Here is a 25164-nt window from a genome sequence, read left to right as displayed (position 1 = left end):
GAGTAAGTTTATAAAGAAATGGCATTTATTCCTGCAGTTCTTAATTGTATTTCAGGTGTACATAAGAATATATCTTGCTATCTAACAGATTGTAAGACTAATTCTTTATAATGGAGCTATTAAATGTATACATTTGTTCCCTCAACCTCAATCAGGCTTGGACTATTTAATATCACTAGTTTCACATTTCACCTAAGGAGAAAACACAAATAGCTCTGCTATCCAGAGTTTAGCCCATGAAATGTTTCCTAACAAGCATTGCCATGTCAAATATAAGTGGAGGGGCTTTAGAAGATTAGTCAAACTGCTTTACTATTTACCTGTGAAAATTGAGGTCTTGGGTTCACATAACTAAATGAATTCCCTTACAAAGTATTTCTCTGAGTTGCAAGTCATAAGTAAATGTCCCTTTACAGAAACAAACAATAAAGCATTTTCTTGATATATACCATGTAATTACTAAACTTCTAACAGCGATGCCTTAAAATACATAAATTTATGTAAACATGGACCCATAATAATACTTTGTCAACCATTTTGCTTTTCTTTATCTATGGGTCAGAAAGTGTTTTATTGGATATGATTATTATTTTTTACAAATGGAATAACTTGAAGCAAGTTTCAGATGTTTGGTAATTTTTAAAGTTATTTTTGACAGATGATTTTCAAAAGGAGCAGCAAATACAGTAAGAGTAAACCAGTATCTGAATAGCCACTGAAGACTTAGGTTAGATCCTCCACAGGGAAGCACATACAAATTACAATAATTTTTGTATATTGTCCAATATACTTTACAGATAGAACTCAAACCAATACACATGTTCTCAAAATCTTATTTAGGTAATACAATGAAATAACAGATATTAAAATTTTTTTTTAATTATTAGTTCAAGTTCCTTTGACATAACTGATTACTTTAGATCTGATTAACTTACTGACATCTAGAAAAATTACCATTGCTAGTTTTGCTTGAAAGTTATGGATGGTACACTTTTATATATTCTGGTATATTCATGTAAATAGTTTCTAAAATTTATTTTAATAAATAAAAGCACAAATGAAAGAGGAGAAATAGCAACCAACACCACAGAAATACAAACAATTATAAGAGAATATTATGAAAAAGTATATGTTAACAAATTGGGACAACCTGAAAGAAATGAATAAATCTCTAGAAACATATAAACTACCAAAACTAAAACAGGAAGAAAAATAAAACTTGAACAGACCAATAACCAGCAAAGAAACTGAATCAGTAATCAAAAATCTCTCAATATATGCAAGTCCAGGGCCAGATGGCTTCACAGAGGACTTCTACCAAACATTTAAAGAAGAGTTAATACTTATTCTTCTCAAACTATTCCAAAAAATAGAAAAGAAAGGAAAACTTCCAAATTTACTTTAATAAATTCTACTTTCTAGCAAAATGTTTATCAAATAGTATAGCTGAAATTGGCCTTTTGAAGTCATCTCATCAGATACCTGTTTCCTATAAAACCCAAGTATGAATCTCTTCTATTCTTGAAAATCTCTAGGAAATGATAATTGTATACTATTCCTCTAAATAAATGGATAAATATTTCTGAAGAATTTTGCTTTTAATCAAAACACATAAGGATGAGACTTACTACTCTAATGTGATATCTCAGTCACAAGATAGACTTCAAATAAATTGTTTGCTAATATTTCAAGCAACCTTAATTTTTCTGTCATTACAATTCACAGAGAAGCACAAAAAGTCACCCTCTAAGAAAAGAACATACTCAATTTAAAATCATTGTGTGACTAGTTCTCTTTTGGGCAACACAATGCTCAACTAAATGCAGAAGACACTAGACTGTCATGGGAACAAAATGGAGTAGGGAAAAACCATAGTTAAAGGCAGAGACAGTTATAAAGTTTAACTGACCTATAAGTTTCTCAAAGGTAAGAGTGTGATTTGCTGTCATAAGGAATAACACGGCTGGGAGCACAGCTTGCCTCTCTAAAATGGCATCAGTGAGGAATCAAATTAATAACAGACAACATCAAAAAATAAATCTGGCTTTCTCATCAGTTATACAAAGTCCACTGATTTTACATATATAATCACAAATAATTTTTCTGCATACTCAGACCCAGGTACAACCTTTTAGTGAAATTGTGATAAAATTGCAGAGCAGACACATATATATTTGATTTATTTTTAAAAAGTAATTCCTTTTCTTTAGAAAAAAAAGAAAGAAAACCAACTACAACTTATATTCACTATTGTTGCAATGTCATTTTCCCATTGCCAGTGATCAAGTTATCTTATATTTTGTAATAATGGTACAACAAGACCCCATGGTCAGGTGGTTTGAGTGTAACTCTCGACTCCACTTTCTAGCTTTTTGACCTGGGACAAGCAAATGAAAGGTTTTAACCTTCATTTCTTTATTTGTTAAAAGAGGATAATAATAGCATGCCCCAGTGAAACATAGGTGAAGATTGATCGAGTAGAATTTAGCAGCATGCTTCCAGGAAATAATGAACAATATATAAGTAGTGGCTATAGTTGCCAGTATTTCTTTTATTTTAATTTATGTGGAGAAACATGCATATACAAATGCAGACTATTTTGAACTTACTCTTTTCACATTCCCCTGTTTGTTTACTCCAGCCATTCTTCTACATTATTTCCCCAGTCGTACTAGGAATAGGGTGCATCTACCATAATTTCTTTATTGATATATAACTCTGTAGAGTATATATATATATATATATTGCCCGTATATATACATCAGGTTTTCCGGTCTTATAGTTTTACAGAAGTAGGATTGTGTTATTTACATAATGCTACTTTGTTTTCACTAAAAAATAACTTCTGGATTCCTCTAGGTCATCTGAGATAGGTCTTTTATGTTAATGACTAAATAATATTCTCTGGAATATACATAATTGAGTCAGTTCCTCATTGAAGGCTGAATATTCACTTGGTTTTTAGATTTTTTTTTACTCTTCACAAAATTATATACTAAAATGTTTAAATTTTAATAATTTATGCATAAAAGCACCATTATGAGTTACCAAACCAGGTTTAGAATTTCTGTGTTGAAATGCACATGCTTATTTTGTTTTAATTGATGTTCCCGGATTGGAGATTATGCTAGAATGTAAGGTCCATGAGGAGCTTTGTTGTTGTTCAACAATATATCGCAAGTGTGCAGAAGACTACATGAAATTTTCTGTTATTGTTCAGCAATGTGTTTAGAAAAGTGCCTATGATTTATTATGTTCAATACATATTTCTTGAATAAATGAACAAAAACACATAATACTTCATATTTCTACACCCAATGTGCTAGTGTGTTTTTGTCCCATCTTTACCAGTAGATTGTATAATTCTTTTGTATATTAAAAAAAATATGAATCTAAGAAGCATAAAGTTTACTTTATTGTATTTATTTTACATTTTCCTAATGTTTTCTAGAATCTTCCTATTTTCTTTTGTAATTTGATTACAATGCTGTGAATTATGAATTAGAATACAATTTTACTTTTATCTTTATAAATTTTCCTCTCAATTTATAAGGAATCTAGTGTTACTATCAAGATGATTCTTGATCTTCTATCTGCCTTATGAATATATTTTAAATCTACCATTGCACATCGACTTTGCAAAATAAATATTTTGTTATTATTTTTGCATATTTGTGTTAGCTAACTTAAACAACTAAAGCCTTATAATAAATGTGTACTTGGGGCACCTGGGTAACTCAGTTAAGTGTCCAACTCGTGATTTCAGCTCAGGTCATCATCTCAGGGTCCTGAGATCAGTCCCACGGGGGATCCAGGTTCAGACAGGAGTCTGCTAGAGATTCTCTTTCTGCCCCTCCCCCCACTTGCATGCTCTCCCTCTCTCTCTCTCAAATAAATAAACAAAACTTTTTTAAAAATGTGTACTTATCCTTTGCTCGACTCCATTTGAATTATTGGCCTTGGAAATTAACTCTATCCTCTGATGCAAAACACAAGCCCTCACTAGAACAAAACTAAAAATTCCTGTTAATTTTTTCCCCTGGATTCTACTAATGTAGCTAGAAATTGCTTTGTACATCTTTAAACAATTTTATCATTCCTTGTTAAATGAGTTATCATACTTGAGTCTTAATATGCCTGCATGTATTTCCTCCCCAAGATTAAGTGATATTGTTTTTGTCTTTATGAATTTATTTTTAATTTTCTGGAGTTTCCTTATGCAAATAGTTATTGCTGGCTTTATTTTATCAGTGGGAAAATTACTTAGATTGTGTAAAAAGTTAAGAGCTGTGGAGGTAATTTAGATTTGAATGGTGTAATTTAATAAAATAAATACAAATGTGAGGAAAAATTTTGCATGATAAGAAACTATTTTATTATTTATAAATTGATTCTAGATTCATTTTTATAGCATTAGCAGTATTTAACTAAAGAATATATCTAAATCACCATCTAGAAAGTTAACTTAAATGTAGAACTTTTTAAGAGTTTGTGTAACTAAAATGTATATAAATTTAAATTTGCCTATGTATGTATGTGTATATGCACATATCTGAACACATACATATCTCTCTATATACACACACATTCAATTTTGATGATTTCTAGTAATGGTGATAATAAAGAATTTGAAATAATAGGGAATAATTAACCCATTTTTTCCAAGTGGTTTCTTTTCATTTCATGCTATTAGTGTTTGTTTCAGATATGTTAAATTGACTGGGTTAAGTTTCTTCTTTTTTCCTTTTTTTGACATTCCTTGGGATACTGTCTCTATAATTACTCATAAAAAGAAGTAATAGATGTCAGCAGAAATTAAAACAAGTAGTAAAATTAATACTTTAAAAATTGAATGGTATCATCTTTGGAAATACATGTTATAGGATTCATAGAGTACAAAGATGTTACTGTAATCATAAATCACTATAGTTTTATATATCTAAATCCTCTGTCCCCAAAATTTCTAGTTGCCCTTTATTTTACTTACTGATATTTTGATAGTCCAACCTCAGAAGTGAATACATATAGTCTGAGACTTCTAAGATGGATTTATATATTTATTACATAAATATTTATTGAAAATAAGCACTGTGTGGAACAAACTTCCAGTTATTAAAAAAAATAAGCCATGGAGATGCAAAGTACATCTCTTTATATATATACACTCTTTTATATATACAGTATATATATAGTCAATAATATACTGTGATAATTTTATATGATGATAGATGGTGCTGCACTTAGTATGGTGAGCATTGACTAACGCGCAGAATTGTCAAATCACTGTGTTGTACATTTGAAACTGGACAAAAGTTTCACCCTTAGCAAAGAAAGAAAGAAAGAAAGAAAGGGGGGCGCCTGGGTGGCTCAGTCATTAAGCGTCTGCCTTCGGCTCAGGTCATGATCCCAGGGTCCTGGGATCGAGCCCCGCGTCGGGCTCCATGCTCGGCGGGAAGCCTGCTTCCCCCCTCCCTCTCCCCCCGCTTGTGTTCCCTCTCTCGCTGTCTCTCTCTGTCAAAATAAATAAATAAAATCTTAAAAAAGAAAGAAAGGGAGGGAGGAAGGGAGGAAGAGAGGAAGGGAGAGAGGGAGGGAGGAAGAAAATAAGCATTGTGGTAAATTTTCAGGAAATAATGGTGACCAAGATATAAATGACCAAGAAGCATAAAATCTAGAGGACTGGGCAAGCATTGAAAATGTATTCTATAATGTGAAAAAGGTGATAGAAAAAGTAAATATTGCTACCATACCATGCAGAAGAGAGACCATATTTTGTGTGGGGGTAATCAGGAAACTCCCTACAGAGAAGTCAGAAATAGAACAAATGTAGAAGTTGATCAGGCTTTCCTTTCTCCCTCTTTCAACAGGAAACAGCTAGTAAAAACCAATCATAAAGATGAAAGTATCAGATAAACTGAAACAATAGGATAAATGTAAGCAGCATCACTGAAGAAAAAGTTCAAAGAAGTGAAAAGAATTCTTGTATGTTCAAATGGTAAACTGAGCAAAAGGTATGGAGGCATTTTGATTTTATTGTAAAAGCTGTGTGATATCATTGATGGAACAGATTTGGTCAGAATTGTATCAGTCATAGCTCTTAGTCAACAGTGCGGAGAATGAATTAGAATCAGTAAGAGTGGAATGTCTACTGTGAAAAATAAAGAAAGCATATCATGCTTTTCATAAACATCTCTCTCTCTATATATATGTATGTATATATATTTGATTTATCTACAGAATGATATATAGCTTATTGTTATCTATGTATAGAAAAATGTAGGTGCCAAAATGTATATCATCTTCAAATTATACAAAAAAGTATTTTCTTAATATGCTTCCATTTTGTATTTTTTAAAGCAGGCAGTTTGGGGTTGAAACACAGAAAAGTCAGCTTTCCAATTAGATTTGATTTTGTCCTAATTTCAAGGTTATGATTAATCCATTAACTATCTCTCATGCCAAACAGTAGTCAATGGATACAAAGCAGAAAAATCACGTCAAATACATTTAATTTCCAAATTCCACAGTTTTCTAAATGCTACAGTTATTTTCTCACAGACACTTTGACATTTTGACAAATTTGTGGGATGATCTCTATTTCTCTTGCAAACAAAATGCATTTCACTCTAATAACTGATCATTTCCTCCAGCTGTTGATCAGTTCTGTTTGAATAACTATAGTTATCTAATTCAGAGTCAGAGACACTTTTTTCTTTGAATATTATTTTTACATCTCTATAGTCAAAATATGCAATTTTTATAGTTTCCTTAGTAAGAAGTCTTCATAATTAAAATAAATTTAGGGGCTCCTAGGTGGCTCAGTTGGTTAAGTACCCAACTCTTGATTTAGGCTCAGGCTATGATCTCAGGGTCATGAGTTTGAGCCCCAGATCAGGCTCCGCACTGGGTGTAGAGCCTGCTTGATTCTCTCTCCCTCTGCACCTCCCCTTCCCCTCACCATGCTCCCTCTCTCTCTCAAATAAATAAATAAATAAATAAATAAATTCATTAAATTAATTTAGCCAATTGTGCTATAAATATTTTTAATGGTCCCCAAATGCATTGTCTTTTTTAAGCACTTACTTCCTAGGCAATTCCTTCACATTAAGAACATACTTCTTTCTTTTTTTTTTTTTTTTGTAATGTCCTTTATCATTACAAAATTCTGTGTTTCTTTTTTTTTATCAGTGTTTTATTTTATTTTTTTTAATTCTTATGTTAATCCCCATACATTACATCATTAGTTTTAGATGAAGTGTTCCATGATTCATTGTTTGTGCACAACACCCAGTGCTCCATGCAGAATGTGCCCTCCTCAATACCCACCACCAGGCTAACCCATCCTCCCACCTCCCTCCCCTCTAGAACCCCCAGTTTATTTTTCAGAGTCTATCGTCTCTCATGGTTCGTCTACCCCTCCGATTTCCCCCGCTTCATTCTTCCCCTCCCGCTACCTTCTTCTTCTTCTTTTTTTTTTTTCTTAACATATATTGCATTATTTGTTTCAGAGGTACAGATCTGAGATTCAACAGTCTTGCACAATTCATAGCGCTTACCAGAGCACATACCCTCCCCAGTGTCTATCACCCAGTAACCCCATCCCTCCCACCCCACCCCCCACTCCAACAAGAACATACTTCAGATATTATATACTTACTTGGTAGTGAAGCCACTCGTATTTAAATTGAATAGTTATGCCATGTATCCTAAACTAAGATTGTTGCTCTTCATAATTGTGATAAATATGCATAACATTGTTTTACAGTATTTTATGTACAAATAATATTTATAAAAATGCCTCTTTTCTAACCAATATTGTATTGAATGTAACTGAAATGAACAAATTTTACAACACAATTGCGGTTCTTATATATATTATTTTAGTTTTACTGCTTATCTTCTTCATTTAGAAAATGGAGCCTTGCATATTTTTCTCTTCATTTACACAATTGAATAGGGTAGTCAGTGTTCTTGTTTTCATGTGATTTTGTTTCCTCTTGTATTTGGGTTATCTCTCTAGTGCCATGTTAGAGTTAATGTAGAGCATGAAATCAGCCATAAGACCTGGCTTGCTAAAATGTAACACAGAGGCTACTGGGGGTGAGGGAGGGTTTCGGATAAGGGTGTGGGCCTTTGGAATGCCGAGGCCTGCGTGACCACTCTGCCATTGGAATGCTGTAGGGAGTTACCTTCCTCGAAGCTCTCTTAGCCCAAACAGCCACCATGTGATCTAAGAGATGGATGCATTGTCCCTTAGGCTCTGTTTAGTAGAACACTAAGATTAGCATATCGTATCTTTCCCATAAATCCTCTCAGTTTCAGTAAGACCCCTTGTCACACATCACATGCTTGAGAAACAGTGATAAGGATTTGTGATTATCCTCAAGGACCAATAAAAGCAGGAGCAAAGAAGAGCAAAGGTCTTCATCTCTGAGCGTTGACCCCCCCTTGCTTTCTCCTCTCTTTCAGGGCAAAGTTTGGAGTAATCGTTCATCCGTCGGTACAGGAATTGCTGGCCATTCCCAGCAGTGCCATCCTTGACAATTTGTTCTTTAATAGTTCACAGTAATTTCATACTCTGGGGTAGATTTTAGTCTCTTGTGCACCATTGCAGACTGAAAATATTTTCCTGTTAACACCTATTCACAATTTATGAGACATGCACCACCTTACATAAGTCATGTATCTAAATTTGAACATGAACGGATTTTCCAAAATGATAAACCAATCTTATGTGAGTAGGTCTCCACAGAGGTATTTTGTGCATTGTAATATGTTTCTTGCTAATGAATTTTTAGAACTCAACAGCACTGCATACTTTAGATCTTTGCAGATGACTAGGCAAAGCAAAGACTATGATCCCCATATCAGACATCTGAGAATAATTGTCTTTGACTATGAAACAAAATGAAAAATGAATTAAAAGAGTGGCTATGGTGAGTAGAGGAATGTCAATTGGCAATCCTCTTTATTTAATTCATAACATAGTACCTTGCAAGTCAACTTGTACCCACCTGTTCCTCTAAAGCTGGGCTGCCCAATGCAGCAGCCACTAACCACATGCAACTACTGAGTACCCGAAATGTAGCTGGTGTGGTTTAGGAACGGAATTTTCAATTTCATTTTAATTAATTTAACTTCAAGTTGAAACCTAAAGTTGTATAAAATAGTTCTTCCACTAAAAACATGATTGCTTTTGTGTGACATTTTACTGTAATCATTGCATCATGTGATATTATGGCTGTAGTATAATGTGTCTGGTGCATAAGTAGTTTCTAATATTACACATAAACACATCCCTGTTCTTGTAAGTATCGTTGTATTGGTTCAAGTCAAATGATTCTTTTTAGTATACTGATTTCACATGGTAGTATGTTTATTTGAATATTTTTATGTAGACAGCATAAGTTAGAGTGATATTTATGTAAATTGTTACACTTTTAATATTTATAAGTAATTATTTTACTTACAATGTAATTAAATTATTTTTCTCATGTAAGTAAATAAATATGGTCAGAATTAAATTTAAAACCAACATTTTTAAAAATTAAATTTAGAACAAACTTTACTTTTAACACAGAGTCAAGTAGGGATAGAAAAGCTAGTACTGCAATCAGAACATTAAAGTAAACAGACTGGAAGAAGGTATTTGCAAATTGCCGTAACAGAGCAAAAGAGAAAGGCATTTTGTTTGTTGGGTTAAAATATTAAATGAAATACAATGGAAAATATTATGAGACATTTTCAACAAAAATATAATAAATTTGATGTTTTTTCTCAGCAGTCAAAAGAGAATAAATATGATTTTGTGTTTATTGCTGATGATTATTATTTGAGTGGTTGAAGTTTCACACAAATTTACTCTAATTTCCAATTAAAGTTTTTCTTGAAACACAAGTGTTGCCAATATTCAATTATTAAGTACCAAAATTTATGATTTATGCTTTCTCACCAATATCCCAAAGTATTTGAATGAAGTAATGTGAAGCTTCAAGGGTGGAGATTTATTTGTAACCTAGACAGATACTAAGACATATGTAGAAATTGAAATGTTTCACAATGCAAATCTGTAGTAATGACTTAGATATTTTTCTAATATGGTTAAATATGCAGGATAAATTGACAGTGTTAGTAAATTGGCTGCAAAACTACTTTTTAAAAAAAATTTGAAGAATGCTTTGCTGATACGGATAAATAGAGTGGTTTTAACCAATTAAATTTCTATTTGAATTTGATGTTAATGCTACTGAGTTGATATAAGAGTTGGTAAATTGATATAACAGGGAGAAATATTTTTGAAACTAATACATTTTTGCTTCAAAGTCGAATCAATTTTTTAAAAAAGATAAACCCGTTTGTCCATTTGATTACAAATATTAAAGCAAAATTATTTTTAGCATTGAGTCAGTTATTGGAAACTTTTTAAAAAGATTTTATTTATTTATTTGAGAGAAAGAGAGCACCGAGGGAGAGAGCGAGAGAGAGAGAGAGAAGCAGACTCCTCGCTGAGTGGAGAGCCTGATGCGGGGTTCAGTCCCTGGGCCCTGAGATCATGACCTGAGCTGAAGGCAGACACTTAACAGACTGAGCCACCCAGGCACCCCAGTTATTGGAAATTTTTAAGTATGTTTCAAACAGCTTTGATATGTGAGGTTACTTTCACAAATGTAAATTTATAAAATCTTAAGTAGAGATCAAATATTTTTGCTGAAAATTTAGCATTTGAATTAGATAAATTGCACATAACAAGTACATTTCAAATACTTGGAATTTTAAAATGCATTTTATATTTTACTTCTTGAGATAGAAATATTTTTAATATATTGACTTCAATACAACATATTAAAAGTAATTTAAAAAATGACATGTGTGACTCACATTATACTTCTATTACTCAATGCTCTTATAATAAGAAAGATTATCAGTGTGAGGTAAACTCCTATATAAAACATTCCAATGATATTCACAGACTTTTGAAATGGAAATGATTCCCAGAACTCTAGAAATCTAGAAATAAGCTGTGACACAGGATTTTGTTTTTATTTTGTAATTGCTTAACTCCATAATCATGTGTACTTACAGGTTAAAAAGAAATGTGAAGACTATATTAAATTTAAATTAAATTAAAAATTTGAAATATCTGTAAGTACAAAAGGTAGAATTGTTTAACTTAGTCAAAAGAAAGGCAAATGATGAACTTTGTGGATTTATTCATTTGCTTCACATTTTAATGAAGATGATTGTTTTTCAGTAAGTTGCAATAAACATATTTATAAGCCAAAGATAGAAGAAATAGTGTTTGCTGCAGTCATCTTTCTCTTTCTTTTTGAAGAATATAACAATGCTCATGGATTGTACACTACATATTAAAAAATGTTTCTTGGTAAGTTTCAGTTATAATTCCTTCAAATGGTAAATATGTAAGGATTTTCTTCCACTTTGAAAGTATCATTTAAAGGAAATTTTTATTAGTTTTGAAATTATGTGTGTTTTCTAAATGAAATTTCTTCAGGGTAACATATATATATATTTTTTGATTGTATTATTTTTCATGTTTCCTAGTGGTGTGCAGAGAAATAAAAAAAAAAAAAAAACTTTTATAGTTTCCTACCCTATGTGTCAAGAATGAGGGAATTAAAGCTGTAGGAAAAAAAAACAATAAAATTTCACCCATATAAGAATAATAAACTGGGTGCCTGGGTGGCTCAGTCATTAAGAGTTTGCCTTCAGCTCAGGTCATGATCCCAGGGTCCTGGGATGGAGCCCTGTGTTGGGCTCCCTGCCCAGCGAGTAGCCTGCTTCTCCCTCTCCCACTCCCCCTGCTTGTATTCCCTCTCTCACTGTGTATCTCTCTTCAAATAAATAAATAAAATCTTAAAAAAAAAAAAGAATAATAAACCAGGTAGCTCACTTTTATATTTCTATATGAAATCTTAATAGAGAATGCCATTGTTTAGATGAAACTTACAAGTGCTTAATAGAACTGTTCACTCCTAATACTTAGTATCCCAAGGAGTCAGTATAATCCTACATTGATCAGTGTAATATAGAAAATCCTACTAAGGCACATAAATTCTCATTAAATTCAGTTCAGACTTGCCACCAAAATTCCAATTGCAATCTCATTTTAATGACTTATATTTAAAACAAATGATATATATAAAATGTGTTCTAGGATAATAGAATCTTTTTATATTGAAGTAAATAATGATTCAATAAATAAATTTAAAAAAATCTAAACCAAGAATACAACCTATTGTCCTTTGAAATGTTTCACTTTTTTAAAGTCCAAAGTTTAATTTAAGAGGAAAGAGAATCAACACTGAAATTGATAGAGCCTGAGGTGTTGGTAAAAAAAGGTTCAAGATTTCAGTTGAGATTTACATCTTTTTTTTTTTTTTTACTTTTGCCTTCAAGTTTATTTTGTCAGGTATAAAAAGAGCTTCACCATCTTTCTTTTAATTAGTATTGGCTTGTAACTTTTTTTTTACTTTTTTTTTTCTTTTTTAAAAAAGATTTTATTTATTTATTTTTGTTTTTTTAATTCTTATGTTAATCCCCATACATTACATATTAGTTTTAGATGAAGTGTTCCATGATTCATTGTTTGTGCACAACACCCAGTGCTCCATGCAGAATGTGCCCTCCTCAATACCCACCACCAGGCTAACCCATCCTCCCACTCCCCTCCCCTCTAGAACCCTCAGTTTGTTTTTCAGAGTCTATCGTCTCTCATGGTTCGTCCACCCCTCCGATTTCCCCGCATCATTCTTCCCCTCCCGCTACCTTCTTCTTCTTCTTTTTTTTTTTTTCCTTAACATATATTGCATTATTTGTTTCAGAGGTACAGATCTGAGATTCAACAGTCTTGCACAATTCACAGCGCTTACCAGAGCACATACCCTCCGCAGTGTCTATCACCCAGTCTCCCCATCCCTCCCACCCCACCCCCCACTCCAGCAACCCTCAGTTTGTTTCCTGCAATTAAGAATTCCTCATATCAGGGAGATCATATGATGCATGTCTTTCTCTGTTTGACTTATTTCACTCAACATAATACCCTCCAGTTCCATCCACGTTGTTGCAAATGGCAAGATCTCATTCCTTTTGATGGCTGCATAATATTCCATTGTATATATATACCACACCTTCTTTATCCATTCATCTGTCGATGGACATCTTAGCTCTTTCCACAGTTTGGCTATTGTGGACATTGCTGCTATAAACATCGGGGTGCACGTATCCCTTCGGATCCCTACTTTTGTATCTTTGGGGTAAATACCCAGTAGTGCAATTGCTGGATCATATGGTAGCTCTATTTTCAACTTTTTGAGGAACCTCCATACTGTTTTCCAGAGTGGCTGCACCAGCTTGCATTCCCACCAACAGTGTAGGAGGGTTCCCCTTTCTCCGCATCCCCGCCAAAATCTGTCGTTTCCTGATTTGTTAATTTTAGCCATTCTGACTGGTGTGAGATGGTATCTCATTGAGGTTTTGATTTGGATTTCCCTGATGCTGAGCAATATTGAGCACTTTTTCATGTGTCTGTTGGCCATTTGGATGTCTTCTTTGGAAAAATGTCTGTTCATGTCTTCTGCCCATTTCTTGATTGGATTCTCTGTTCTTCAGGTGTTGAGTTTGATGAGTTCTTTATAGATTTTGGATACTAGCCCTTTATCTGATATGTCATTTGCAAATATCTTCTCCCATTCTGTTGGTTGTCTTTTGGTTTTGTTGACTGTTTCCTTTGCTTTGCAAAAGCTTTTTATCTTGATGAAGTCCCAATAGTTCATTTTTGCCCTTGCTTCCCTTCCTTTGGCGATGTTTCTAGGAAGAAGTTGCTTCGGCTGAGGTCGAAGAGGTTGCTGCCTGTGTTCTCCTTTAGGATTTTGAGGGACTCCTGTCTCACATTGAGGTCTTTCAACCATTTGGAGTCTATTTTTGTGTGTGGTGTAAGGAAATGGTCCAATTTCATTCTTCTGCATGTGGCTATCCAATTTTCCCAACACCATTCGTTGAAGAGACTGTCTTTGTTCCATTGGACATTCTTTCCTGCTTTGTCGAAGATGAGTTGACCATAGAGTTGAGGGTCCATTTCTGGGCTCTCTATTCTGTTCCATTGATCTATGTCTGTTTTTGTGCCAGTACCATGCTGTCTTGATGATGACAGCTTTGTAATAGAGCTGGAAGTCCGGAATTGTGATGCCGCTGGCTTTGCTTTTCTTTTTCAATATTCCTCTGGCTATGCGGGGTCCTTTCTGGTTCCATACAAATTTTAGGATTATTTGTTCCATTTCTTTGAAAAAAGTGGATGGTATTTTGATGGGGATTGCATTGAATGTGTAGATTGCTCTAGGTAGCATTGACATCTTCACAATATTTGTTCTTCCAATCCATGAGCATGGAACATTCTCCCATTTCTTTGTGTTTTCCTCAATTTCTTTCATGAGTATTTTATAGTTTTCTGAGTACAGATCCTTTGTCTCTTTGGTTAGATTTATTCCTAGGTATCTTATGGTTTTGGGTGCAATTGTAAATGGGATCAACTCCTTAATTTCTCTTTCTTCTGTCTTGTTGTTGGTGTATAGGAATGCCACTGACTTCTGTGCATTGATTTTATATCCTGCCACTTTACTGAATTCCTGTATGAGTTCTAGCAGTTTTGGGGTGGAGTCTTTTGGGTTTTCCACATAAAGTATCATATCATCTGCAAAGAGTGAGAGTTTGACTTCTTCTTTGCCGATTTGGATGCCTTTGATTTCTTTTTGTTGTCTGATTGCTGTGGCTAGGACTTCCAATACTATGTTGAATAGCAGTGGTGATAGTGGACATCCCTGCCGTGTTCCTGACCTTAGGGGGAAAGCTCTCAGTTTTTGCCCATTGAGAATAATATTCGCTGTAGGTTTTTCATAGATGGCTTTTATGATATTGAGGTATGTACCCTCGATCCCTATACTCTGAAGAGTTTTGATCAAGAAAGGATGCTGTACTTTGTCAAAAGCTTTTTCTGCATCTATTGAGAGGATCATATGATTCTTGTTCTTTCTTTTGTTAATGTATTGTATCACATTGATTGATTTGCGGATGTTGAACCAACCTTGCAGCCCAGGGATAAATCCCACTTGGTCATGGTGAATAATCCTTTTAATGTACTGTTGGATCCTATTGGCTAGTATTTTGGTGAGAATTTTTGCATCCATGTTCATCAGGGATATTGGTCTATAATTCTCCTTTTGGATGGGGTCTTTGTCTGTTTTTGGGATCAAGGTAATGCTGGCCTCATAAAATGAGTTTGGAAATTTTCCTTCCGTTTCTATTTTTTGGAAGAGTTTCAGAAGAATAGGTATTAATTCTTCTTGAAATGTTTGGTAGAATTCCCCTGGGAGGGCGCCTGGGTGGCTCAGTTGGTTGAGCGACTGCCTTCGGCTCAGGTCATGATCCTGGAGTCCCGGGATCGAGTCCCGCATCGGGCTCCCTGCTCGGCAGGGAGTCTGCTTCTCCCTCTGACTCTCCCCCCTCTCATGCTCTCTCTATCTCATTGTCTCTCTCAAATAAATAAATTTAAAAAAAAAATCTTTAAAAAAAAAAAAAAAAGAATTCCCCTGGGAGGCCATCTGGCCCTGGGCTTTTGTTTTTTGGGAGATTTTTGATGACTGCTTCAATTTCCTTAGTGGTTGTAGGTCTGTTCAGGTTTTCTATTTCATCCTGGTTCAGTTTTGGTAGTTGATACATCTCTAGGAATGCATCCCTCTCTTCCAGGTTATCTAATTTGCTGGCATAGAGTTGCTCATAATATGTTCTTATAATTGTTTGTATTTCTTTGGTGTTGGTTGTGATCTCTCCTCTTTCCTTCATGATTTTGTTGATTTGGGTCCTTTCTCTTCTCTTTTTGATAAGTCCGGCCAGGGGTTTATCAATCTTGTTAATTCTTTCAAAGAACCAGCTCCTAGTTTTGTTGATCTGTTCTACTGTTCTTTTAGTTTCTATTTCATTGATTTCTTCTCTGATCTTTATTATTTCTCTTCTCCTGCTGGGTTTAGGCTTTATTTGCTGTTCTTTCTCCAGCTCCTTTAGGTGTAGGGTTAGGTTGTGTACTTGAGACCTTTCTTGTTTCTTGAGAAAGGCTTGTATTGCTATATACTTTCCTCTTAGGACTGCCTTTGCTGCATCCCAAAGATTTTGAACAGTTGTGTTTTCATTTTCATTGGTTTCCATGTATTTTTTTAATTCTTCTTTAATTTCCTGGTTGACCCATTCATTCTTCAGTAGGATGCTCTTTAGCCTCCATGTATTTGAGTTCTTTCTGACTTTCCTCTTGTGATTGAGTTCTAGTTTCAAAGCATTGTGGTCTGAAAATAGGCAGGGAATGATCCCAATCTTTTGGTACCGGTTGAGACCTGATTTATGACCTAGGATGTGATCTATTCTGGAGAATGTTCCATGGGCACTAGAGAAGAATGTGTATTCCGTTGCTTTGGGGTGGAATGCTCTGAATATGTCTGTGAAGTCCATTTGGTCCAGTGTGTCATTTAAAGTCTTTATTTCCTTGTTGATCTTTTGCTTAGACGATCTGTCCATTTCAGTGAGGGGGATGTTAAAGTCCCCCACTATTATTGTATTGTTGTCGATGTGTTTCTTTGCTTTTGTTATTAATTGCCTTATATAATTGGCTGCTCCCATGTTAGGGGCATAGATATTTACAATTGTTAGATCTTCTTGTTGGATAGATCCTTTAAGTAGGATATAGTGTCCTTCCTCATCTCTTATTACAGTCTTTGGTTTAAAATCTAATTTGTCTGATATAAGAATTGCCACCCCAGCTTTCTTTTGGTGTCCATTAGCATGGTAAATGGTTTTCCACCCCCTCACTTTCAATCTGGGGGTGTCTTTGGTTCTAAAATGAGTCTCTTGCAGACAGCATATCGATGGGTCTTGTTTTTTAATCCAGTCTTTTAGCCTGTGTCTTTTGACTGGGGCATTTAGCCCATTTACATTCAGGGTAACTAATGAAAGATAGGAATTTAGTGCCATTGTATTGCCTGTAAGGTGACTGTTACTGTATATTGTCTGTGTTCCTTTCTGGTCTATGTTGCTTTTAGGCTCTCTCTTTGCTTAGAGGACCCTTTTCAAGATTTCCTGTAGGGCTGGTTTTGTGTTTGCAAATTCCTTTAGTTTTTGTTTGTCCTGAAAGCTTTTTATCTCTCCTTCAATTTTCAATGACAGCCTAGCTGGATATAGTATTCTTGGCTGCATATTTTTCTCATTTAGTGCTCTGAATATATCCTGCCAGTCCTTTCTGGCCTGCCAGGTCTCTCTGGATAGGTCTGTTGCCAATCTAATGTTTCTACCCTTGTAGGTTACATATCTCTTCTCCCGAGCTGCTCTCAGGATTTTCTCTTTGTCTATGAAACTCGTAAGTTTTACTATTAGATGTCGGGGAGTTGACCTATTTTTATTGATTTTGAGAGGGGTTCTCTGTGCTTCCTGGATTTTCATGCCTGTTTCTTTCCCCAAATTAGGGAAGTTCTCTGCTATAATTTGCTCCATTATACCTTCTGGCCCTCTCTCTCTTTCTTCTTCTTCTGGGATCCCAATTATTCTAATGTTGTTTCGTCTTATGGTATCGCTTATCTCTCGAATTCTGCCCTCGTGATCCAGTAGTTGTTTATCTCTCTTTTTCTCAGCTTCTTTATTTTCCATCATTTCATCTTCTATATTACTGATTCTCTCTTCTGCCTCATTTATTCTAGCACTTAGCGCCCCCATTTTTGATTGCACCTCATTAATAGCCTTTTTGATTTCTACTTGGTTGGATTTTAGCTCTTTTACTTCTCCAGAAAGGGTTTCTCTAATAACTTCCATATTTTTTTCAAGCCCAGCTAGTATCTTTAAAGTGATGATTCTGAACTCTAGATCTGACATCGTACTAATGTTCGTATTGAGTAGGTCCCTGGCAGTCGGTACTACCTCTTGTTCTTTTTGTTGAGGTGATTTTTTCCGTCTTGTCATTTTGTGCAGAGGAGAATAGATTAATGAGAGAACAAAATGCTAGCAGAGTAACCACATCCCCAGAAAATATACTCTAAACAAATCAGAAAAGACCTGAAGCAGTGGGATAAGAAAGGGAAAGAGAGAAAAAAGAAAAAGAAAAAAAAGAAAAAGATAAAGATAAAAACAAAAACAAACAAAACAAAACAACAACAAGAAAAGAAAAACCAGAATGTGATCAAATATGATCTATATGGTATATAGATCAGTGCCACACACTAGATTTGGGGTGTATTTTGGTCTTTTAGAAGAAAGTGCCTCCCAAAATTTTAAAGAAAGAAAAACTTATATATGTACAAAAATAAGGGTTGATATGATGAAGGGATGGAATATGACTGTAAAAATGGAAATTATAAAAAATTTTATAAAAGGAATTGATAAGAAGTTGTTTGAAAAAAGAAAGAAGAGGATTTAAAAAAAGAAAAAGAAAAAAAAAGGGAGAGGATGTGATCATGCAGGGGAATAGAAAACACCATATACTAGAGATTTAGGGTATATTTTAATCTGTTAGAAGAAACTATCTCAAAATTTTAAAGAGATAACAACTTATATATATAAACCAAAAATATGGGTAACTACTATGAAGGGATAGAATATGACTCTAAAAATGAAAAATAAAAATGTTTTTTTTAAAAAAAGGGATTGATAAGATGTTGGTTGAAAAAGGGAAAAATAAAAATTCAAAAAGAAATAAAAAGACAAAAAAGACAGTTAAAAAAAATTAACTTTAAAAGACTAAAGAATCATGGTAAAAAAGCCGTGAATTCTATGTGCAGTAGTCCCCTAGCGCTGGAGTTCTGCCGTTCTCATTGATCGGTAAACTTGGTCTTGGCTGGCTGTTCTCGCTGATCTTCTGGGGAGGGGCCTGTTGCCGTGGTTTCCAAATGTCTCTGCTGGAGGCGGAATTGCCCCGCCCTTGCCCCCTCCCGGCTAAGTAATCTGCTCGGGTTTGCTCTCCGGGGCTTTTGTTCCCTGCGAGCTTTCCGTACAGCTTTGGAGGCGGAGAGTGAAAATGGCGGCCTCCCAATCTCCGCCCCGGAGGAGCCGAGAACTCGGGGCCCCGCTCCTCAGTGAGCCCCCAGAGAAAAGCCGCCAGTCACTCCCGTCTCCCCAGTCTCCGGCTGCACTCCGTGCTCACCCGGCCTGCGACCGCGCGCCTCTATCTCTGGCACCCGACCCCGGGTGGAGTCTCCAAACCCAGCAGATCCCTGCGGTGCACTCCCGCGCGGCTCCTCCCGGGGGAGGAAGGTGAGTCTCCCCGGATTTGCCGCTTGTTGGGTCCCTGCTGGAGGATCAGTGGCCCGCCTGTGCCATGAATCACGGTTTATGACAACCCCAAGCTGAGAGCCCACTCCTTGGCTCTGTCTCTGCAGCCGGCTTCCCTCCTCCGTTACCTGGGAGCTCTGCCACACTCAGGCACCCCCGGTCTTTCTGCGACCCCGAGGGTCCTGAGACCACACTGTCCCGGAGGGTTCCACCCCCCGCTTAGCCACCAGGGTGACGTCCCTCAGTGGAGCAGACTTTTAAAAGTTCTGATTTTGTGCTCCGCGGCTCTATCACTTGCCAGAAGCGGCCGACGGAGGCCCCTCCCCCGCCATCTATCCTCCCGAATATCCCCTCAGATTCACTTCTCCGCACGTCCTACCTTCCAGAAAGTGATCGCTTTTCTGTTGAGAGAGTTGTTGCTATTCCTTTCTTCGATCTCCTGTTGGGTTTATAGGTGTTCAGAATGGTTTGATCCCTATCCAGCTGAATTCCTGAGAGGAGACAAAATCCAGGTCTCCTACTCCTCTGCCATCTTGCTCTGCCCCCCGAGATTTACATCTTCAAAGTGAGAATAACTTTAACTTGCATCACTACTCCTCTTGTTAAAATCTTTGTCAAAAAAAAAAGAAAAAGTAAGATTTTTTTATGGCTTCTTTTCACTTCAATCACAAAAGTATTAATTTATATTTATTTTCACCTATGGTGATATATTTTAATGACTGAAAAGGAATATTTGACTTCAAAGCCGTATAAGTCCTTGGCAGTAGTACTGAGTCTGAGGCTATTTAGGGGAATCTCAAGGAAAACAGAACATAGAAAACTCTAAATTTAGTTACTTATTACACTTTTTCTTCCAGGATAGTTTTGGTGATCATAATCTGGAGTTAAATTATTGGCATCAGTAAGAGACTTGTTATATATCTTTACCCACTGATGGTTCCAAAAACAGGAGTCTTATAGTATACATTAGAATGTTGACAATAATCTACATTCAAATTTGTATTTTTATAAGGTTTTTGCTGGAAGATTTTATTTTAAGCATCGTTTATTGACAGGTTTGGCTGTTGTCTATAGATTTAAGGATGGAATTATTATGTGCAGTAGAGAATCCTTGCTAACTTCCTTAGAGAATCTGGAAGTGGAGTTAATCAAGGATTGATTATCCCCCCAAAATAAATAATCCCCATTATATCATTCCAGATGAAATCAGAAGCTATGCATACCAGAAACTGACACTTCAAGTGTAGTTCTTTGTATTGCCAAGTTTATTCTTAGAATCACTATGGAGCTCAAGCCAAACTATCTTATTGTGCAATAATATAAGCATCAGTCTCCAAATCTAGTTACACTCAGCCAACAGGTAGCTATTTAGGGAGACCATCCACAGGGAGTGATTGGAGTCCCATCTGTTTAAGAACTGTCTGCCAGTGATAGCAAAATATAGGGAAGATCCATCATTCTAAGTGGGGGATCAATGGCTGAGAGCATACTGTAAAAAAGCAAGTCAAGAGAGTGTTATTTTGTATTGGGGAAAGTGAGAACGATATTGACCTTCTCTAAGTCATGTAGAATTGGATTTAGGGACATGGTTTTTATTGTGAGTGCTCCATGTAACTCGTTAAAGTCTTTCAAACAGCAGTAAGACAGGGCACTTCAAGTCTCTACCTATCATTAAAAAGAATAAAAGTATGTCCATTCAACCACTCTTCAGAGAAAAAGAAAAATGTCAATGTTATGTGACTCTTAGATCTCTCCTCTAGTATCTTTTGAAGTGAAACACACAGTACACATTTAATACTCAAACACAATTTTCTCCCATCAAACAGATGGCTGTCTACTTGAAGAGGGTATGGTTCAGTCAATCATGGAAGCAGAGACTAGTAAATCAGGAGGATACCTATGATACCATCTATAAAACCTTCTCAAATTAAATGTGACCAAAAGAAACTAAGTGACTGCCTACATGTTAAACAAACAAACAAACAAACAGAAAAGCTAGTGGAGAACAAAGGTGTAAACTAAACCAAATATTCTTTTCTTTTCTTTTCTTTTTTATTGTTATGTTCATCACCATACATTACATCATTAGTTTTTTGGTTTTTGTTTTTTTTTTAAAGCTTTTATTTATTTATTGGAGAGAGAGAATGAGATAGAGAGAGCATGAGACGGGGAAGGGTCAGAGGGAGAAGCAGACTCCCTGCTGAGCAGGGAGCCCGATGTGGGACTCGATCGCAGGACTCCAGGATCATGACCTGAGCCGAAGGCAGTCGCTCAACCAACTGAGCCACCCAGGTGCCCCATCATTAGTTTTTGATGTAGTGTTCCATGATTCATTGTTTACCTATAACACCCAGTGCTCCATGCAGAACGTGCCCTCTTTAATACCCATCACCAGGCTAACCCATCCCCCCAACCCCCTTCTTCTACAATATGATGCCATTCTAGTAACCTTACCAAGTAATTATATATTTGGGAAGATATGATCATTATATATCAAACAATAACAAAGTAATGCAATAAAATCCACTTATGGAGAGTATAGTGAATTGATATCCAATATTCATCCCTCTTCTTGAAACACTCCATAAGCTGAAGACTAAAAAATTCAACTCCTCAAAATTTCTTGCAACTAGCATTTCCTATGTTATTAAAGCTCAGTCAACTGGATGAACTCATACATGTTTTGGAAGTTGACAGTATGGCAAATGCTGCACTTTTGCAAGCATTATCATGGAAACATTTGAGTTTTGGGGGGGTGATATTAACCAAGTTCTTTGCATGTATCCCTGGGTGTTGGGATTCAGGCTTCAATTTTGCTTGGATCTAACAGACACAGTCTAATTCTAGAGTCAATAACTCTGGGAGATCTTTCTCATGCTTTCTTCACAGTCATCAACAGGCACAGTGGTCTCCCTTAATTATGGTAGACTTAGCAGCTTCCCTAACCTTTCAGTTTAATAGTATTTTCTGATATGTCATTCCTGGATGCCCCATCAATGGAAAGTCTGTTCTTACCACCTTCTAAAAATTTAGTTAACCTATATTTTCTATTTTCCTTTGTCAAAAGCTTGAAATATTTGGTGAATTTTTGTTACCTACAACTGAACCCTAACTAATATAAATTTGTTTGGTGTATTCAGTGTTTACTAAAATATTCAAACAAAGGAGTATGAATTAAGACTTGAATATTACAATAAGGCTTCAGAAAGAAAATGGATTTAAAGTTAGACCTCAAATCAGCTAAGATTTTGATAGCCTAAAGCATGAGAAAATGCCAATTCAGAGGTGAGAAGTAACTTGAATTGATGACAACAGAAATGAACTTGCATACACCTACTTTTCAACCATGTACTAAATGCCCATTACATGTCGAATATTGTGAATACAGTAGTTCTGAATCACCATAAACACTGATTTGAATACAGTGAAGAATATATTTGGGAGAAATGATGAATATACAATTGAGTTAATAGGAGGGAAGTAATGTGTTATCTAATTGAATTTAAGTTTTAAAAAAAGGGAAAAAAATAAATGTTTGGTAGAATTAAAAAAAAAAAAATAGGAGGGAAGTAAAATAGAGAAGGCCCTAAAACTGGGGAAGTTATTGAAAGAAATAGTCTTTGAAGGATTTTTGAAAAGGGAGTGACATGATAAAATCACTGTTACATAACATGGGCAGTGATATGTAAGACCGTAGAGGAGCTTGACTAGAGGGATATTAAGATTAATGATGCTGGAAAGGGAGGCATAAATACAAGATCGAGATATTTTAGGAAGAGATGATGTCTATAGCATAGAGATTCATCTTAGTGAGCAATTAACTTTAGAATATAAACATTAATAAAGACTTTCATGTAAGGCTCTAGTGGAAATGAGATCACAGGTATAAATAAAGGGCTGTATGGAGTTAGAGGGCAAATGTGTGTTCCATGATATAGGACTTCTCAAACATGAGAGACGTTCTCTGCTGTCTGTAGGCTGTAGTGAAGTGGAAAGCTATACCAGTTGCAACTCAATGAAATAAGATGTTTGAGAAGTTTATTTGGGGAGTTCACTAGGAAAATGATTAAGGATGTGGACCAGAAGAAAGCCAGACAGTATAAATTTCATATAGGCCAAATCTCCCTACAGTATTCTATAGCCCAGGTGTGACCATCAGAGAAAAGGAATTTAGATACTCTCTACAAAATGTGTGTAAATATGTTAACTCCAGATAATGTAGGAGATAAATAAGGTGAAATAAATGGCAATGTCAGGATTTCTAAACCAATTTCTGGGTTTAATATTAATACAAATAACCTCTAAGAATGCCATGTGTCACGATTCTCTAGTTTGTTTCCTTTTCCCCCTAAAGTTTTGAGGTATTCCACGATTTTGTGTGAAGAAGGCAGCCCAGATATAATGATGAGACTTTTGCTCCTGAATGAGGAGGGACAGAGTGAGTAACCCCTGATACCCAAATGGAAAAACTTACATCTCCTCACCTTGTCTAGTTAGCCTTGCATTAGAGACATCTGTAACAGGCAGACATTTATTTCCTAGGCTCAGAAGTTATCTTGTCAACATCCTCCTTGGCCCACAGGAGAGGTAGCACCTGGAGGGCCTTAAGGACCAGAAAGGAGGCTATCTATCCTTCTCCACCTTACCTAGGGGGAATCTTAGTGGGGAGTGGCCAGGAGTGGTTATTCCTAGCCGTGTCCCTGAGTGTTAATAGAGAGAGCTCAGTAGTATACTTGGGGGGTATAAGGGAGCAGGGGTTGAATTAAGAGAATGGGAACAATAAAAAAGGGATTTTACAGGCTCTAGGAAAGGGGAAGAATTAAGTTATTCCTGGTCCTATCTCCCTTAGGAGCAGGGAGCAGCTTTCCCTCTCAGTATTTTCTTTTCATACTTTTTGTTGTTATTGTTGTTATGTGAGTCACCATAAAGTATATCATTAGTTTTTGATGTAGTGTTCCATGATTCATTGTTTGTATATAACACCTGGTGCTCCATGCAATACATGCCCTCCTTAATACCCATCACCAGGCTTACCCATCCCCCATCCCCCTCCCCTCTAAATCCCTCAGTTTGTTTCCTGGAGTCCATAGTCTCTCATGGTTCATCTCTCCCTCCAATTTCCCCCCTTCATTTTTCCCTTTCTTCTCCTAATGCCCCCCGTGCTAGTCCTTATGTTCCACTAATAAATGAAACCATATGATAATTGACTTTCTCTGCTTGACTTATTTCACTTAGCATAATCTCCTCCAATTCCAACCATGTTGATGCAAAAGTTGGGTATTCATCCTTTCTGATGGCTGAGTAATATTCCATTGTATATATGGACCACATCTTTATCCATTCGTCTGTTGAAGGGCATGTTGGCTCTTTCCACAGTTTGGCTTTGTGGACATTGCTGCTATGAACATTGAAGTGCATGTGGCCCTTCTTTTCACTACATCTATGTCTTTGGGGTAAATATCCAGTAGTGCAATTGCTGGGTCATAGGGTAGCTCTATTTTCAACCTTTTTGAGGTACTTCCACACCGTTTTCCAAAGTGACTGTAACAACTTGCATTCCCACCAACAGTGTAAGAGTGTTTCCCCTTTCTCTACAACCTCTCCAACATTTGTTGTTTCTTGCCTTGTCAATTTTTGCCATTCTAACTTGTGTAAGGTGGTATCTCAATGTGGTTTTGATTTGAATTTCCCTGATGGCTAATGATAATGAACATTTTTTCATGTGTCTGTTAGCTATGTGTATGTCTTCTTTGGAGAAGTGTCTGTTCATGTCTTCTGCCCATTTTTTGACTGGATTATTTGTCTTTTGGGTGTTGAGTTTGAGAAGTTCTTTATAGATCTTGGATATCA

The sequence above is a fragment of the Mirounga angustirostris genome, unplaced genomic scaffold (assembly GCF_029215605.1).
Source record: "Mirounga angustirostris isolate CCGP_5_RB_7025 unplaced genomic scaffold, mMirAng1.0.hap1 SCAF_1, whole genome shotgun sequence".
Lineage (NCBI taxonomy): Eukaryota > Metazoa > Chordata > Mammalia > Carnivora > Phocidae > Mirounga > Mirounga angustirostris.
Note: the sequence above shows the minus strand (reverse complement) of the source record.